This window comes from Lacerta agilis, chromosome 3, assembly GCF_009819535.1.
Source record: "Lacerta agilis isolate rLacAgi1 chromosome 3, rLacAgi1.pri, whole genome shotgun sequence".
Classification (NCBI taxonomy): Eukaryota; Metazoa; Chordata; class Lepidosauria; order Squamata; family Lacertidae; genus Lacerta; species Lacerta agilis.
This window is the reverse complement of record NC_046314.1, coordinates 4,760,202-4,778,293: the sequence shown is the minus strand read 5'-3', so window position 1 is coordinate 4,778,293 and position 18,092 is coordinate 4,760,202.

Sequence of the window (18,092 nt, the reverse complement as noted above, 5' to 3'; positions counted from 1 at the left end):
CGGTTTAATCCAGCCCGTGTCAGTTTATTTCCTGAGGTGAAATCCTTTAAGAAACCTCAACAACTTCAATCTTAAAAAAAGCTTAATAACTTTGGTCGGCCCCTCACTTCATCAAATCTGGATTTCTTTGAAAAAAGTTTGGACACCACTGGCCTAAGCCAATACCACACATATTGCTGTTATCAATAAATCTATGGGGACACAGATCAGCCCCATTTCTCACATTTTTCTCTTTCTTTTCTAGGTTTTCCAGACTCAAAAGAGTGTTCCGCATGGGAAAAAGAAACAAAGTTTCCCCTGCCCCGGACTCCTCCCCCTTGCCCACCACCCCCCCTTCCCCCTCGCCCACCACTTCCCCCTCCCCCTCCCCCTCCGGCCCTCTTTTCCTGAAAACTAAAAAGGTAAGACCCTTGTAAGGTTAGTGTAGTGGTTTCTTGTGAGTAAGGAGGCTGGACTCCGTTTCCATTTGAAACCGTTTATTTACAACTACAGTGGTGCCTCGCAAGACGAAAATAATTCGTTCTGCGAGTGCTGTCGTATAGCAAATTTTTCGTCTTGCGAAGCACCAACGGGAAAATAGCGGTTTGACCCAAAAAAAAAATTTCCCTCTTGCGAGGCAGCCCCATTGCGAAATTCGTCTTGCGGGGCAGCCTTCCGCTAGCGAGTGCCTTTCGTCTAGTGAGTTTTTCGTCTGACAACCCTTCAGCCAGTCCCTAAGGTTTCTTAGGAAAGGTCTCTGTCGGAGGCCTATTTTGAGGGTTAGATAAATAATCGGTGGCTCTTTGTTTCCCTGCAGGCTCCCGTGTCCTCCTCCCCACCACCTGGGAGAAAACAAGAAGGTAATGTTCATTTCCATGTCTATGTTTGGGAAGTCTCTCTCTCTCCCCCCCCCTGTCTGCGTGGGTGTGTGTGTGTGTGTGTGTGTGTACCAAAGTCTAACTGCCAGTCTTCTCTTCTTTTCCTTTCAGAAGAGCTCATCCTCGAGGATGTCGAAGAAGAGGCTTCCGTCGAAGAAGAGGAGCGCGGGTGATCTCCTCTGGAGAGACCCCGAGCTTTACAGGAGAAAAGGGGGTTTTGTAAGGGCTCAACAAACCCCGAAACCCAGGACAATAAAGTCCAGGGGACATAGGACACGACAGCGTCCAGGTGGCTCTCCAGCAAAGAAAATTAAGGAAAAAAGAGGAAAACCGGGAGTTGTGAAAGCACGGCAGAAAGGAAACCTGTCGGAAACTGCGTGAGAAAATGGCGCGGGACGCTGAGCTAGGAGAGGAACGAACTGCTGAGTTGCGGTAATGAGCATGGCTAAATTGCTTCACTTTCCTGAGAAGCCGAGCTGCAAGGTAGCAGCCGAAATTTGCTATTCCTAAGCCACTCAGAAAGACTATTGTATGGAAGTAACTGTTGCATTTTGAACTATTTGCTACATTCAGAACTGTATCGGCCATATCTTGAACTGTATTTAAACTGCTCGCTACGTTCAGGACTGTATGGGCTCCATTTTGAACTCTATTTGACTCCGCTGGGACTTTGTTGCAAGATTTGACCTAGTTACTTCAGGAATAAACCCTCTTGGCAAGAAAGGACAGTAAATAAAGGACATTTATAATAACGGAGGAGGCAAACCCCCAAATCTGCAGCGTCTTCCAGGAAAGGAGGAGGAAGAGAGGAGGGAGAATCGCTGACAAAGAGAGAAGAAAGAAAGGCAGAATTGCGACAGCAGAGGCAAGATCGTCAGTTTAAAGAACTGAGGGGGGGGTATCATGGACTATATTTATAATTTCTGTATCGACATTTGTGGTGTGTAGAAGGTATACAATTTTTTTTTTAAATTAAAATAAGTCTTTATTAAATTTGTGTTTCTTTAAAAAAAGGATTTCAAACATAAAACAAAACAAAACATTAAATCTTACATCGCACAAATAATAAACATAAATTTACAATAATCTCTTTCAAATTATACATCAACTTTAAAATATGACTTCATATTGCTTCTACAATGGTTTTCTTAGTATTATACTCATTTCATTACTCTAACTAATAATTTAGTTACTCTCATTCTTACAAACGAACAAAAAACAGCACATATATATATATACATATATATATACATACATATATATATATATATATATATATATATATATATATATATATATATATATATAATTTAAATCTCCCACGTGCGTAACTTAATCTAAGCAAATCATTAGTTCCGTTTCCAAACCTTCTTTTTTAAAATATTCATCCACATATTTCCATTCTGCTTTTGTTTTCTGTTTTTGTATGTCTCTTATTGCTGCTGTCATCCTTGCTAAATTCATATATTCTATTAGCTTAATTTGCCATTCTTGGACTGTTGGTATTTTTTCTCCTTTCCAGGTTTTAGCTATAAGTATCCTAGCTGCAGCACATGCATACAAAAGGATGTTTTTTCTGTCTTCAGGAATATTCTCAGGGGTCATACTTAATAGAAATATTTCAGGTTTTTTCCCAAATGTAATTTCCAACATTTTTTTCAAATTTTCATATATAATATTCCAAAATTCATAAATCTTTGGGCATTTCCACCAACAGTGGAAATACGTACCTATTCCATTTTGACATTTCCAGCACTTACCCGAATTTGTTCCATATATTTTTGCCAACTTCTCTGGGGTAAAGTGCCATCTATATACCAGTTTCATCATGTTCTCTTTAATTCCAGAACATGCTGTAAATTTCATATTATTTTTCCATAATTTATCCCATTGATCCCTATATATGGGTCTCCCTAGATCTTGTGCCCATTTCGTCATTACACATTTTACTTCTTCATCCTTTAATTCCCATTCAAGTAAAAATTTATATATTTTTGATAATGGTTTATTCGAATTTTCTAATAGAAATTCTTGTAATTTTGATTTTTTTCCCTACAAATCCTATTTCCTTGTGTTTTTTAAATATATTCTGTATCTGATAGTAATGTAACCAACTTGCACATTGATGTTTAATTTGTTGATACGGTTTCAAAACCCATTGGTCATTTTCTTTCACTAACAAATCTTGATAGGTCAACAATTTTCCTTCCTTAATTTTATTATTCATCGCCGTCATCTCTAATGGCGATGCCCACCATGGTACTTTTGGTTCAATCAAATCTTTAAATTCTATCCAAATTTTGTATAGGGATTTTTTAATTATGTGGTCAGTAAATTCTTTATTACTTCCCTTTTTTTCCTGTAACAAATATGAATGCCACCCTGTAATATTCCTGAATCCTTCTAGTTCCAACAGTTCTTTGTTTTCCAATAAACACCAGTCCTTTATCCAGCACAGACATGCTGCTGCATAGTACAATCTGAGGTCCGGACCTAGAAGGTATACAATTGAACAGTTATTGGGGTTTAAAATACAAGGGAAGGGAGACAAGAGACCCCTGGTGGCCAGTTTGAGAAAAACCTCTCAATACAGTAATAGAGAAACCAAAGAGTAAAAGTTAAGAAATGGCACATAAAGGAACAAAAATAGCAACACCAAGTGAGAGAAGGCCCTCGAAGGCTGACATTGAGGGAGAGGGGGATATGGCTAAAATATTGACAGAAATAAGAGAGATAAGGAGGGAAATGAAAGAAAGTGAAATGAATATCAGGGAAAAGTTGACTGAAATTGTAACAGAGTTTACTGGTCAAATGAAAGAATTGAATACTAAAATACACACAGTTGAAGAGCAGACTAAGAAAGCACAAAAAGAAGTAAGAGAAAATAAGAAGGAGGAGGAGAAGCTGAAAGGAAAAATGGATGAGCTTGAAATAGTACAGGAGCTGACACTGGATAATTTGGCATTATTAGAAATGAACCAAAAAGCACAGAATGTGAAAATAAGGGGGTTAATAGAAGAGGAAGGAGAAGATTTGAGAGCAAAAATAAGTAAAGAAATAGCAAATTTGTTGGGTTGGAAAACAGAAGAAATTGAAGAGCAGATAATAAATGTTTTCAGAATAAGGGCCAATCCACCTCAAGGTAGAACAAAAAAAAAATCCAGGAGATTGTTTGGTAACATTGGGCTCTGTGGTACTTAGAAATGAAATCCTGAGGAAAAGTAGGGAGTCAAAATGGATTATTAATGGCAAACAAATAATAGCCTTCAGAGACATTCCGAAAAGAATTTTGCATAAAAAGAAATGTTTACAAGGGATTGACAAAGACATTGGAGATAAATAAGATAAGGTTCAGATGGGAATACCCCCAAGGTGTATCATTCTATTATAAAGATAAGAAGTTCAAAATTGATTCAGTTCAAGAAATGGGGAAGTTTGGAAGGAGATACAAAGAGCTAGGCAAGTAAAATTCTAGCAGCTGTTGTGGCATACACTCTGTCCTGACTGGGTATCTCATGATTGGTCATGCTCAAAAGGCAGGCCTCTGGTTTCTTAATAAAGGTAATTTTCATTACCTTCTTTAATTCATTATAAATCTTCTCCCAGAAAGCCTTAACCTTAGGGCATGTCCACCACATATGATAAAAGGTACCTTCCGCAGTTTTGCATTTCCAACACAAATTACTTGTAGCATGATATATCTTAGCTAACTTCACTGGTGTTAAATACCATGTATATATCATTTTCATAATATTCTCTCTTAATACATTGCAAGCAGTAAATTTGATACCTTCCTTCCACAACTTCTCCCAGTCATCCATCATAATATTATGACCAACATCTTTTGCCCAATCTATCATTGCAGATTTAACCATTTCATCTTTTGTATGCCACTCTAGCAACAAATTGTACATCCTGGAAAGTTTTACTTGCAGGAATTTTACTTGCAAGAAACTGGAAAGGTGAAGAGCTCCCGACAGTGGAAGATTGGCAGATGAAGTTGATGGATTATATGGAACTCGCTGAGCTGACCGTGAGACTCCGAGACCAGAGGGAGGAGAAGGTGCAACAGGATTGGAAGAAATTTAAGGACTATTTAAAAAATCGTGAAAAATTAGATATTTAAAGCAGAACTGCTTTGTTTAACAGGCTTTAGCTAGTTGATGTTAGTTGAAAATAGTATATAAGAAGTAATGTTATGAATGGTTTAGAATAGGTATACCGTATATCGCGGCGTATAAGACGACTTTTTAAGCCCGAAAAATCTTCTCTGAAGTCGGGGGTCGTCTTGTACGCCGGCAACATCATGACCCGGAGTTCCGCCCCGCCACTGGCTGCATGGAGCCTCTCCCCGGCGCTCCAGCCGCAACCGCTGCCTCAGCCGCCATGGAGCCCGGGCTCGGCGTGGGCGGCAAGCGCGGCGGGGAGGTTCTCCCCACTGCCCCAGGCGTCGCTGCCGACGCCTCAGCAGCCGTGGAGGCCGTCCTGCGCTTCAGCAGGAAGCGCGGAGGCCTCCTTTGCAGCGACGGGGAGCTTCTCGTCGCTGCCCCAGGCGTCGCTGCCGACGCCTCAGCAGCCGTGGAGGCCGTCCTGCGCTTCAGCAGGAAGCGCGGAGGCCTCCTTTGCGGCGACGGGGAGCTTCTCGTCGCTGCCCCAGGCGTCGCTGCCGACGCCTCAGCAGCCGTGGAGGCCGTCCTGCGCTTCAGCGGGAAGCGCGGAGGCCTCCTTTGCGCCGACGGGGAGCTTCTCGTCGCTGCCGCCGCCTCAGCAGCCATGGGGGCCGCTGTGCGCTTGGGCGGCAAGTGCGGAAATCTCCTGTGTGGCGCGGGGGACGCTCTCCCCGCCGCTGCCGCCGCCTCAGCAGCCATGGATCCCGGGCTGGGTGAGTATACCCCAAACTCTGTTTTTTCACATTAAAAGTTGGGGGGTCGTCTTATACGCCGAGTCGCCTTATACGCCGCGATATACGGTAAATGCCTAGAGATATGTTTTTATGAGTAATGAATTATATATGATCAGTTAGTATTTTAATGATTATTAAGAATAGTGGTGAATGTTAAGAAAATAGTTACAAAGTTACCAAAGTATATTAATATTGAACGCAGTTGAGAGAACGGGGGAAGTCCCCTCAAAGAAGATTGAAAATTAGAATTAAACAATGATTTGTGAATGTTTCTGTTTAGGTATGTATAAGTTTCTTTTGTTATTTATTATGTTGTTTTAATGTGTTTGACGTGTTTGTTGTTTTTTATGCTTTGTCAATTGTTCTTGTTATTTTGTGTGATGTTTTTGTTGTTTAATGTAGAAAATAATAAAATCTTTTTAAAAAAAACAAAACAAAGAGCTAGGCAAGATAGAAGGAGTGGAGGTAGAAGAATCGGGGGATGAAAAAGATCTACAAGAGCAAGAAATTAAGGAGAATGACATTTAAATACTTTTCCTTACATATACTAAAATTATTTAAATAAATAAGCAAAATGTGTGTCAAAATAATTTCGTGGAACGTGAACGGAATGAACGATAAAAACAGGAGGAACCGGATAGGGCATATTTTGGAAAGGGAAAAAGCAGACATAATATGTCTGCAGGAAACACATGTGATAAAGAGACATAATAGAGTGTTAAAAAATAAGAAACTGGGAAATGAGTTTACCTCCTCAGATACACAAAAGAAGAGAGGGGTGGTTATTTATGTTAAAAATAAATATGATGCAAAACAAATATTTAAAGACAAAGAAGGTAGAATCCTGGGACTGCAGGTTCAATTAGAGGGAGAAAAAATAATTGCAGTGGGAATTTACGCGTCAAATGACAACAAAGGCGAATTCTTTAAAAAATTAGGAGAAATTCTCAGTGACTATATGGAATATAACGTTATTTTGATGGGTGACTTCAGTGGAGTAACATCCTTAGAAAAAGACAGATTGGAAAAGAAAAGAAAAAAGAACAAATCAGGGGAAAGTACTAATCTCATTTGATTCATTAATAGAGAATAATGAGCTAATAGATATATGGAGATGGAAAAACCCAACAGTGAGAGAATTTTCTTTCTATTCTGAACCAAATAAAAGTTGGAGCAGGATAGACCAAATATGGATAACAAAAGAATTAACTACTAAGGTGTCTAAATCTGAGATTTTACCAAAAACTCTATCAGACCACAGGGCAATCCTGATGGAATTGAAAATAAAAGAACGTAAAGTGTTCAGATGGAGGATGAACAAAACCATACTGGATGACCGTAATATTTTAGAAAAGGCAAAAGATCAATTAAATATCTATTTTGAAACTAACCTAAACAAAGGTACAGATATAAATATGGTATGGGACGCTGGGAAGGCGGTTATGAGGGGGTTCCTAATCCAACAGAGCTCAATAAGAAAAAGAGAGAGAGAGAAGTTAAAAGAAGACATATTGAGGAAAATAAAAGATGCAGAAAAACAATTGGTAGCAAAACCTGAAGACCAGGAAATAAAACAGAAGTATAAGCTCCTACAAATACAGATAGAAGGAATAGTAAGCCAAGAAGTTGAGTGGAAAATAAATCTATTAAAGTTAAAAAACTTCGAATCTGCCAATAAAACAGGAAAATGGCTTGCGTGGCAGTTGAAGAAGCGAAAGAATGCAAATACAATAAACAAAATTATACAGAATGAAAAGATATTAGACAACCAGGAAAAAATAAAAAATGCATTCCTAGAATTCTACAAAAACTTATATAAAGCACCAAAAGAAGATAAGAGGAAGATTGATAACTATCTCGAAAAACATACACTGGAAACAAGAGTTATTAGAAAAACAGATAACAGAGGAGGAAATTATAAGTGTAATTAAAAAAGGGAAAAACGGGAAAGCTCCAGGCCCAGATGGGCTACCAATAAAATATTACAAATTGTTATATCAACAACTGATGGTTCCGTTTAAAGAAGTAATTAACAACATAATGAAAACAGGCCAAATACCTAAAACTTGGGAGGATGCATACATCACTGTGATCCATAAACAAGGTTCTGACGCAACAAATCTTAAAAACTATAGGCCAATATCGTTATTAAATAACGATTATAAAATTTTTACAAATATATTGGCAAATAGACTTAAGTTGGTTTTACCATCACAAATACATCTCGACCAGAAAGGTTTTCTACCAGGACGACAACTAAGAGAGAATATGTGAAATATATTAAATGTGATAGAATTATTGGATATTAAAATAAATAAGCAAGCAGCCCTAATTTTTATCGATGCTGAAAAGGCAGGGTGTATTTGAATAAGTTATATGGAATATAGAAAATGAAAGGAAAGCGCAAGTCTCATAGTTATTCAAAAAAAATTCTTTATTGGGAAATCAAAGAAGTTATAAAACAATATTAAGAGGGAAAAGATACAAATGGAATATGAATACATTATTTAGTTCTGTTACATTTATAACAAAGTTGTTGTTTTTTCTGGACAATATAAGTTAATGTTTTATTAATAATATAAGATAAATTTGAAGGAGTGGCTTTACAATATGGGAACAGATTGAAAATATGTGACAGATGATAATTATAATAAAGAAGCATATATCCGTGGATACAGGTGGCAAAGGAAAACAGAAGAAGAACAGGGGGAAGCAGAAGGGGGGAAGTGGGTTTTCTTTTTCTTTTCTTTTTTTATAACAAACTGTACAAGTTTTCTACAGGATATTAGCATAAGAGTATTTTTTATGTGTGAGAGATATAATTTCTGTATATATATGTAATTCAGAAATGCTGTACAATTTTTGTTTAAAGAAGAATTATGAGAAAATTTAATAAAAATCATGTGCAAAAGAAGAAGAAGAAGAAGAAATGGAAAAATGAGTCACCAGAGGCCTGGGGAGGAAGGAGAAAGCCCCGACCCTGACCTCGCTGTTGCCGCTAATGCCCCTCCAAAAACAAGGTAAAATACAAGGGGAGAAGGACCTGGGGGGGGGGAGCCCGACCTCGCTGCCGCCATCACTGCTGCCATGCCGCCATACCGGAGAGAGAGGGAGAGACCCCCGGGGAAGGAGAAGTCCTGACCCTGCGGCCCCATCACCGAGGAAAGGAGAGGTTGGCAGAAGAATGGTATGGACCAATGGTACCAAATAGTATGGGAAACAGCCTTACTAGAAAAATTAACCAATAAGCTGAAAGTGACACAGTGACAAATAGAAGATGCCTTTATCACACACACAGCCCAACAAGATAATGACAAAAGTCTACCAATATGGCTAACCTGATGCAAAACACCCACCCACACAGACCACTCACACATGAAAACAAAGAAAGACTAGGGCCAAAAAGAGAATACTTACTTACTTACTTACTTATATCCCACCCTATAACCAAAGCTCTCTGTGTGGCCTGAAATGATACAGGAAAACACTGTTCATTGTTCTTTCTGGTGTCTGCTGTTTCCCCTTATCTTATTCTCCTTTTTCTGTACAGGACTCATCAGCCCGGGAATGTAGCCCATCTAAGGAGAAGGAAGACTCTGACCGAGCATCTTAAGTTACAACATTATGACATGCACTGATTTTGCCACACATGGGAAAGAAAGGGCACTGCATGAAAAGTGCATGGAACAAAAGAGACACACTGCAGATATCTCTGAATGTCCGTAATATATTAGAAAGGAATATATATTGTCCTGACGAACACCACCTACCCATGACTGGAGAGCTCTTATCTATTCAAATATGTATCCTCCTGCAACTTTACACCCTGCCTGAATTCTGAGTGCTCAGAAAGTTTTTGGAGCAGCCTCACAGATTCTGTTGTTCTTACAGAGCCACTAAAGTATTCTGCTGCCATAAAGATATTCTGAATGGAAAAAGACGTTACCTTGCTCAAATCTTTCCCGGAGAATAATTTTGGCAGATGATGGCTGTGCTTCCCATTTTAAAGAAAGAAGATGCTCTAGCTCTCTCTGGAGCTGCAGATATTAAAAGAGGAATGGAAGGGCAAATAAAAACAATGCCATGCGCAGAGGTGAATTTAGATAGGGGAAACAGCATGGGGGTAACGGTTAAAACAAGGCACAATGGCTTTTCAGGTTGTTGGTATTTTAAAAAATTTTTTTTAAACCCTAAGCGTGTGAATACAATTTCAGAGACCAATACACACAATGTCTTTGCTTTACATTTATTGGGTTTTAAAAGGTGAGAATACTCTGCATACCCATTACTTCAATAGAAAGTGTGACTTGTAGGGAAACTTGTCACATAGAAAATCATAACCTAAGAGGCATAACAAATACCATAGTTTATTTTCACAATCTAAGAGAAATCTATGTATTTTGCCTTTTTTTTACAATTTCTCATATAAGAATGACAAAGATGAAATATCTTTTCTAGCAATTTAGAAGTTTCTGGTAATTTAGCTTTTGGAAAATATTCATGTATTGATTGTACAGCCAATTCCTGAAACGATAACATTTTAAATTGTGCTTTGCTCTTATCACCCACAAGAACTTTTGCACTTGACAGGAATTGTACTGTTCTTCTATGTAATGTTGCAGCAGAAAACCACAATTTTATTACAGTTTTTAAAAGATTTTTTAAATAAAGGAATTATTATTATTATTATTATTATTATTAATTGAATTTATATACCCAGAGAATAGAAAACCACAAAATACATAATCGAAATCAAAACAACCCAAAACTCCCCACCCCCAAAAAACACATTTTTAAAGGGCATATGATCCTCACAACTTTTAAAGCAGGCACCCCCAAACTGCGGCCCTCCAGATGTTTTGGCCTACAACTCCCATGAGCCCTGGCTAACAGGACCAGTGGTCAGGGATGATGGGAATTGTAGTCCAAGACATCTGGAGGGCCAGAGTTTGGGGGTGCCTGTTTAAAGGAAGACAATTAACAAAGCTGGACAAGAGCCACTCACTGGAAAGACCATGAATTTAGAAATGTTTCCAAGAAGACCAGAAGATGCCTTAAAGCAAATCCGACCATTGGTCCATCTCCCCCCTATCCTCTACTCTGACTGGTTGTTGCTCTCTAGGATTTCAGACACAGGACAGTCCTGACCTTACCTGGAGAGGTCAGGGATTGAAGCTGAAGTCTTTTGCATACTAAACATGCGTCCTACCACTGAGCCATGACCTTCCCCAATATTCCATGTTGAAAATCACATTTCATATAACAATGTTTTCCTGAACCTTAATTGGTCCTGAGTTTATTACGTTGAGAAGAGCCAGAAAGTCCCATGTTTAATCCCCAGAATCTCCAGGTAGGATTGCGAAGACTCCTGTCTGAAACCCTAGAGATCCACTGTTGCTGAAGGTCAAGAATACTGAACTAGATTGGCCCATACATAGCTGGATTTTGAGAATTTCTCCATGCTGATAAATGACACTCAGAAAGTATCCTGTAATACCCTCCCAATGATTCTATAACCAAAAGTATTTATTGGCCTGCAGCGTTCCTTCGACTTACTTGTTCAGCTGTAATATTTGTTGACGTAAGGTTGGTGGTCACATTGTCCCAGGCAAGTCTGAATCATCCTGTACCAGATAGTATCAGCATCTATAAAGCAGAAAGACCCTTGCAAACTATGAGTATTTATTTCCCAGTGGTATTAATATGGAAATAATTATTTCATAGCATTGTAGAGTTGGAAGGGACCACGAGGACAACCTTTCATAGTTGCGTGTCGACGTCCTCAAGCCACCCCCCAAGGAATTCACACTGGAGACATTAATTTTGTTTGGGGTTTTGGCAATAATTTGGGCCACAACTTTATTCAAATACAAATTCTGTGAGTGGTTGCGTAGGCATTGGTTCAGACTACCTGTCCGCTGGGACAGAGCTGACTTTCGGTCAGCGTCGGGAGAATGCCAACTGGGGAGAGTTAAGGAGGCTGGGGGCAAAGCCTCTGTCTCCCCAGAGGTCCCAGGGGCTCTGGCCACGGCCCTATCCCCTGCCGGGGGTTCGGACAAAGCATAAAGAGCCCCTGGATTCCTTTAACGGAATTCCCTGTACCATCATCACCATGATTCTGGAGGTGGGCACCACCCACCCAGTAATCAACACAATAACCAATGCCTAACCGCCATCAGAGCCAACGGCTCCCGCCAAAACCACTCACAAGCCCAGCCAAACCTTGAGGCCTTCCACAATAGCCCCCAGCCATAAATCATTCCCCCACAGGGGACAAGTGCACGCCATTCCTCCGAAACAGGCAGACTGGTAGGTAATGTCAGGATGCGGTATGTCCATTCCACCCAGTGCGCGCACTGTTTTTACCGCAAAGGCGTTAACACGTTTCTTGCCTTTTCCGCAGTGGCAGGGGAACGAGCTCGCCGCCATGAGCAACGTTGTAGCATGAGTGACCAAAACAAAACGGTGGCAGGCAGGCTGGCAGCCAGGTCCCGCAGGTCCCTCAGAAGGTGCAAGGTGCAGCAATCCTTCTGGGTAAATCGTTCTCCCCTGGCTGCACCAGCATAGGATCGGGGGGAACCACCCAAAATATGTTATTGTTAAATAAGGAGGTAAGCTCCTCCCAAAGCACCCCCCATCTGCCCAGCCATGACACACGCACATGCGGATACAGTCCAAAACTATTATACAGCCCCGATTCCCATGCTCTGGCGCTGGTCCAATGCACAATGCTGTGCCCGGCGATCCAAATACGGATGGGCTCGGGACCTGAAAGCAGAAAACAGGCAGTATCAATTCAGGAATCAAGACCGAGGTCTCACAAACCCCTTATAGGCGGAAGACTTCCACCTTCCAAGTTCCATAATTCTGTCTGCCGACAAACCCCAATTTGCCGCAGTCGTGGCTGCGCTTATGCGGGAAGAGTGAGGGGCGTAATTACCAGCCAAAGAGCCGCAGGCCACTATGGCCCCGCTTATGACCCTGGCAAACTGTTGCCAAGTAAGGGGAAGGGCGGTTTCATGCGCTAAAAATGGGCCCTCTCCTGGCGTTCTCAAAGCCAAATACTAAACCGTGTCCTTCACTGGGCAAGGGCCTGGCTTCCCCGTTGCCGACAGCCGGATGGGGGCCCCTTACCCAGCTGATCTGTAAAGGAAATTGCAGTGGACAGGATGCGGATGATATTAGTGGCCCGTCCGAACCAGAGCAGGCGAGCCAAGTACTGCTACGCCTGCTCGGAGGATAGGGGCAAGTCCCTCTAAATGGCCAGTGACTGCCAGCAAAAGGCTAAGAGTAATTATTAATTGTTGCTAAAGTGCCACAGGAATTCCAGAAAAATCCGGCTATAGCTGGGCATCCAGAGCCCGGGACCTGAAGTTCCCCATCTGAACAAATGGGACAGAGCATCCACGATCATGTAATAAAGTGAGCAGCAAACTCCATTTAAACCTTAAGTAGTGCAGCTGAAAATGTGTAAAAGGGGGGCGGAGACTCTACTGGAATGTGAGGACCATTTTGCCAAGGCTACCCACTGCCTGGACGCCATACCAAATACAGATCCAACGGTCACTGAACTCCTCAGTCCAGATGGGCACTGTTACTACAATGGGTAAAACTCAAGAAAGGTTAGGTCACATGATTGCCTTGCCACACCAGACTCGAGGCCATGGCACTGAACACCTGCCGCCCCTGAAATAAAACCCTAGGCAAAATTCCAGTAGCATCAGAATGAACCTGAAACATTGTGCAGGTTCAAGGTATCCTGACATGGTGAACACTTAGAAGTTGTAACCACCGCATGAGATCCGTCTTTTACCTTACTTGGTAAGCGGAATGGGGGGGTGGCCTGGGGCAACCACTTTGCCTGCAAAATTAAATTAGATGACCTGCCAAGATTGGATCTGCTGAAGCATCACTTGCTTCAGAGGAAGTATTCCAAAATAACTTCCCTCTAGGCAGACAGCTTCACCATAGGCGAGCAGTATGTTCGAGGAACGATAACCAATCTGATCCCTAACTGCGTTAAAAGGGGGGGGCAATAGAGCCCTCTGTCTAATACTCTGGCAACAGGACACACCGCTCCTCAGTGAAGGAATAAAGGTATCCAGTAAAACTACGCCAACGCTGGTGTCCCATGATCCAGCCAGGAAAATAATCATATTCATGGGTTACCCCAATGAACTAGGCTAACCAGACTAACTCGCCAAGACCAATCAAGGAAGGTACTAAAGGACTCGAATGCTGCGCGGCCATTGCACAGCCCAAGGCAACTCCTTGTCAATATAATAAGCTCCATCCACATGAAAGCCCAACCACTTTTTTTGTGATGAATGGAGTATTGCATCTTAATGTGCTGGGAAAACTCAGCCAAATGAGCGGGGTATAAACCATAATAATAATTATTAAGTATCATTATTATTATCACTTACAATCTTGCGGGTGAGCCGGCAATAACCGCAGAGCAGATTCAATCATGCCTGTTGGCCACAAGGCCGTTCTTCCCGTTTGCTTATTTGTTTGTTTGTGTATGTTTTTGATAAACTTAACTGCCTGATCCAGGACGCGTATTTCATGGAATAAAGTACCGACGGGATGGCATCCTTCACGGGGGGCCTGTGGGATGCCGAAGTATGGGTCAGACAGAAATCACATGGGGCTTGGAAACGGAGTTGATAGAACCAAATACTAAAAATCTTTCCAGAATGTACAATTTGTTGCTAGAGTGGCATACAAAAGATGAAATGGTTAAATCGGTAAGGATTGACTGGGCAAAAGATGTTGGACATAATATAATGTTGGAAGATTGGGAGAAATTGTGGAGGGAAGGTACTAAGTTTACTGCATGTAATATGTTAAGGGAAAATATCAGGAAAATGATTTATAGATGGTATCTAACTCCAGTTAAAACAAAATCGGAAATTCTTTCTAGTAGCACCTTAGAGACCAACTGAGTTTGTTCCTGGTATGAGCTTTCGTACCATTTATTGCTTGTCAGACCCAGCCCTGCTTGGACAGGGGGCATTTTGGGTTGCTGCTGGGCTCCCTTCCCCCCCCCCCAAGAAAACGTTTGTGCACCTACCGGTATTTACAAGAGGTATCATGGAATCAAATAATTGACCAGGTGAAAGGGACCCTGAGGGTCATTTTGACCAACTTCCATGGATCGCAACAGGTGGTTCCCATCCAATTGGAAGCGCTTAAGAGCCTGCTTAGCTTTGCAAGCATGCCAGCATTTTTTATTGCTGCACCACCAAGAGGTGCTCCCGTCATGGCAAATCGCCCCTTGGACCGAGGTACCTGGGAGAGGCCGTTGAAGACGAAGAGTCTCCCCAGCTCCTTTTGGCTGGCTTTCTGGAACGTCTTTTGTGGCGACGCTTTCCGCCTGAAGACGTTTGTGCTGGCACTGGCAGGCTGACCTCAGCAGAGGACTCAGGCGCAGGATCCTGCAGCAAAGTACCTGGGAGAGGCTGAGGAAAGGAAACAGGTGAGATACCAACCCCAGAAGAAGGCCCGAGTAAGGACTGAGAAGACCTCCCAGAGTGGGAGGGGGCCTTTTGCTGCCTCCTCCTCCTAGCTGCCCGCCAGGCTGATGCTCCCACCACCCGCACCGGGGCCTGCGGAGAGGAAGGAACTGGACTCCGTGAAAATTGGGAATCAGAAATTAAAACCCCCGATGCTGGGAGCTCCTCTCCTTCCTCGCTGGATGCCGACGTAGCAGGAGACGAAGCCCCGGCCGGAGAGGATGGCCCTGCTGGAGCACTGGTTTGATGGGCGGAGGATTGAAGGAGACCATCCATTCTGGATGCGAAGCAGGCCAACGCTTCTGGATCACCGTCCAAACTTGCTATGAGGGATTTAATACGGCCCACAGCACAACTAGGATTGGGCAAACAAAGTGACTGGGATGGCCCCTTAATAGCCCTCTTTGCTGGGATAGAGGAAGCAGGCTGCGCAGAAGCCTTCTTTGGAGCCATTCTAGATGCGTACAGATAAAAGGAATCAATCAAAACAATCTCAGACCAAGCTGCTGAACTATTAAAACCTTTGGCATATCAGATCCTGTCCAGATTGCTTTGTTTATTCAAATTTATTTATAGAACAATAAGCCGCCCCCCCAACCACTAGGCCTATTAAGGCAAAGCCCTATTCCAGTGAAATAACAGACTCAAGGTGGCCCGCCACCTGCCCAGGTACCGCTGCTTGCCCTTTAAGGCAAGGGGTACTTGTTATGGGGAAGCAGGGTTGTCGTTCCTGAGCCCCTTCCAAAAGGCTCCTTACAGCCCTACACGAGACACACCCAGGGGTAGTGAGAATGAAGGCCCTCGCCAGGAGTTATGTATGGTGCCTTTCCCTGTAAGACCAATTGCAGTCCTTAACAGTCGTCAACAGGTTTTCCACACCTATCAGCTGATCACCCATTCCCACCACCCTTCTGAGTAATACCCCTCCCCACTCCCTCACTATATTTAAGGGTCTGGTGACTTCCGTTTCAGTGTATCTGAAGAAGTGTGCATGCACACGAATGCTCATATCAAAAACAAACTTAGTTGGTCTCTAAGGTGCTACTGGAAGGAATTTTTTATTTTATTTTGTTTTGACTATGGCAGACCAACACAGCTACCTACCTGTAATAAGAAGAACCAGTTCACACATGTGACCCTGTAATTGTAATTGATCCCTCTTGGGCCAACCCAAATGGCGCCAAACAGCAAGCATGCTTTACTCTTCATCAGCCTGGATGTTCAACACACAGCAGGAGTTGGGAGGTGAGGGGAGAGAAACGACACGGCGTCAACAGTCACACTATTGTTTTGTATTTTTGTCCCTCCCCGCTGCCCCCAACCCCAAACTTCTTTTCTGTGTAGCACCCAGCCCAATGAGCCCCCATATGGGCCACCTGCATAATCTAGGGTTGCCAGGGGTTGGCCTAGAATGACACTCAGGCGGGGTCCCTTCCAACTCTACACCTCAGAGACATTCCCTGACTATGGATTTGGGACCTTTTCTCTAGGAATATAAAGGGGGAGGGGGGATGCCTGAAGGCAGCTGCCGTGAGGAGCGCACAGCCACCCGCTCAATGTAATGAGAAGCAGAGGCTGCAGCCGAGCGCTGCCCCACACACAAACAGGGCAAAGGCAACCGCAATTCCACAGCACCCAGAAGCAAGGCTGGATCCCAGCAAACAGGGCTGCTTCCGAAGTCAGGCCAGCGCCACCCCCCAAATACCCGGCTGTCCCTTCCCGCTAGCCCAACCAGGAAGTAAACCTCAGCAAGCGCCGAAGCAGCTGGCAGCCGACGTCGTAAGGCTTCTTCGCTCCGCCACGGGACGACCCGTGCCGCTACGATGGATGGTCCCGATTCTGCGTCGACACCGCGTGCAGAAGCAAGGATCATGCTGTACTTCTTTCCCAAACCAAAGTTGGCTTGAAACGAGCTTTAGAGAAATTTAATGACCAATGTAACATTGAATTGTTAACCATTAATTTTTCTAAAACTAAAATTGCTCGCTTTGGCCGCTCTTTCAGGAAAAACAATTGGAATATGAAGGGAAATGTCATAGATCGAATTAAGAACTTCCAATATTTAGGCATAACCTTCTCCTACAATGCCCAATTTTCAGCACATCTGACCGCATCAGCCACTTCAGCAGAGAGAAGTGCAAATGCCATCCTCAGACTATTCAGAAGGAAAGGTGCTGGCTTCCTTCCTATGGCCTTGAAAGCTTTTCAAGCAAAATCTTTGGCCCAACTTTTGTATGGCTCACAAATTGGTCTCTCTGCCAACCTTAAGATTCTCGAAACGGTCCAATCAAAATTTCTTAGATCCCTACTTGGTACCCCTAAGAGTACTCCCAATGTAATATTAAGACAAGAGGCAGGATTCCCCAGAGTTGAATTAAAAGTCTGGGAACGGGCAATATTGCTATGGTTGAAAATTCATTATAACCCAAAGGGAATGTTACCTCACTTTCTGGCTGCAGTCCCTTATCCACCTTGGCTTACGCAAATTGTCAACAAGATCAAACAAATTGGCCTAGAAAGGCTCATCGCAGGGCAGCGTCACAGACTGTGCGCCGATCCAAAAAACCTCCTTCACCTCAGTCAGCCATTTTCAGACAACAGGGACAACCCCCATTAATATCCCTAGCCTCAGCCTGTGCCAAGGGCCTTACCGCCAAAAAAACCTGTTAAGAGGAAGGCCTAACCTCTCCTTCCCCAGCCAGAAACCTTCTTAGTAGTTTCAGCTCCAGGCATGAAAAGGTTTTTAGGCCCGGGCCATACCATTCCTTATGGCGGGGGGGGGGCGGGCGAGGAATGTAGGATGAGAAAGTTCAG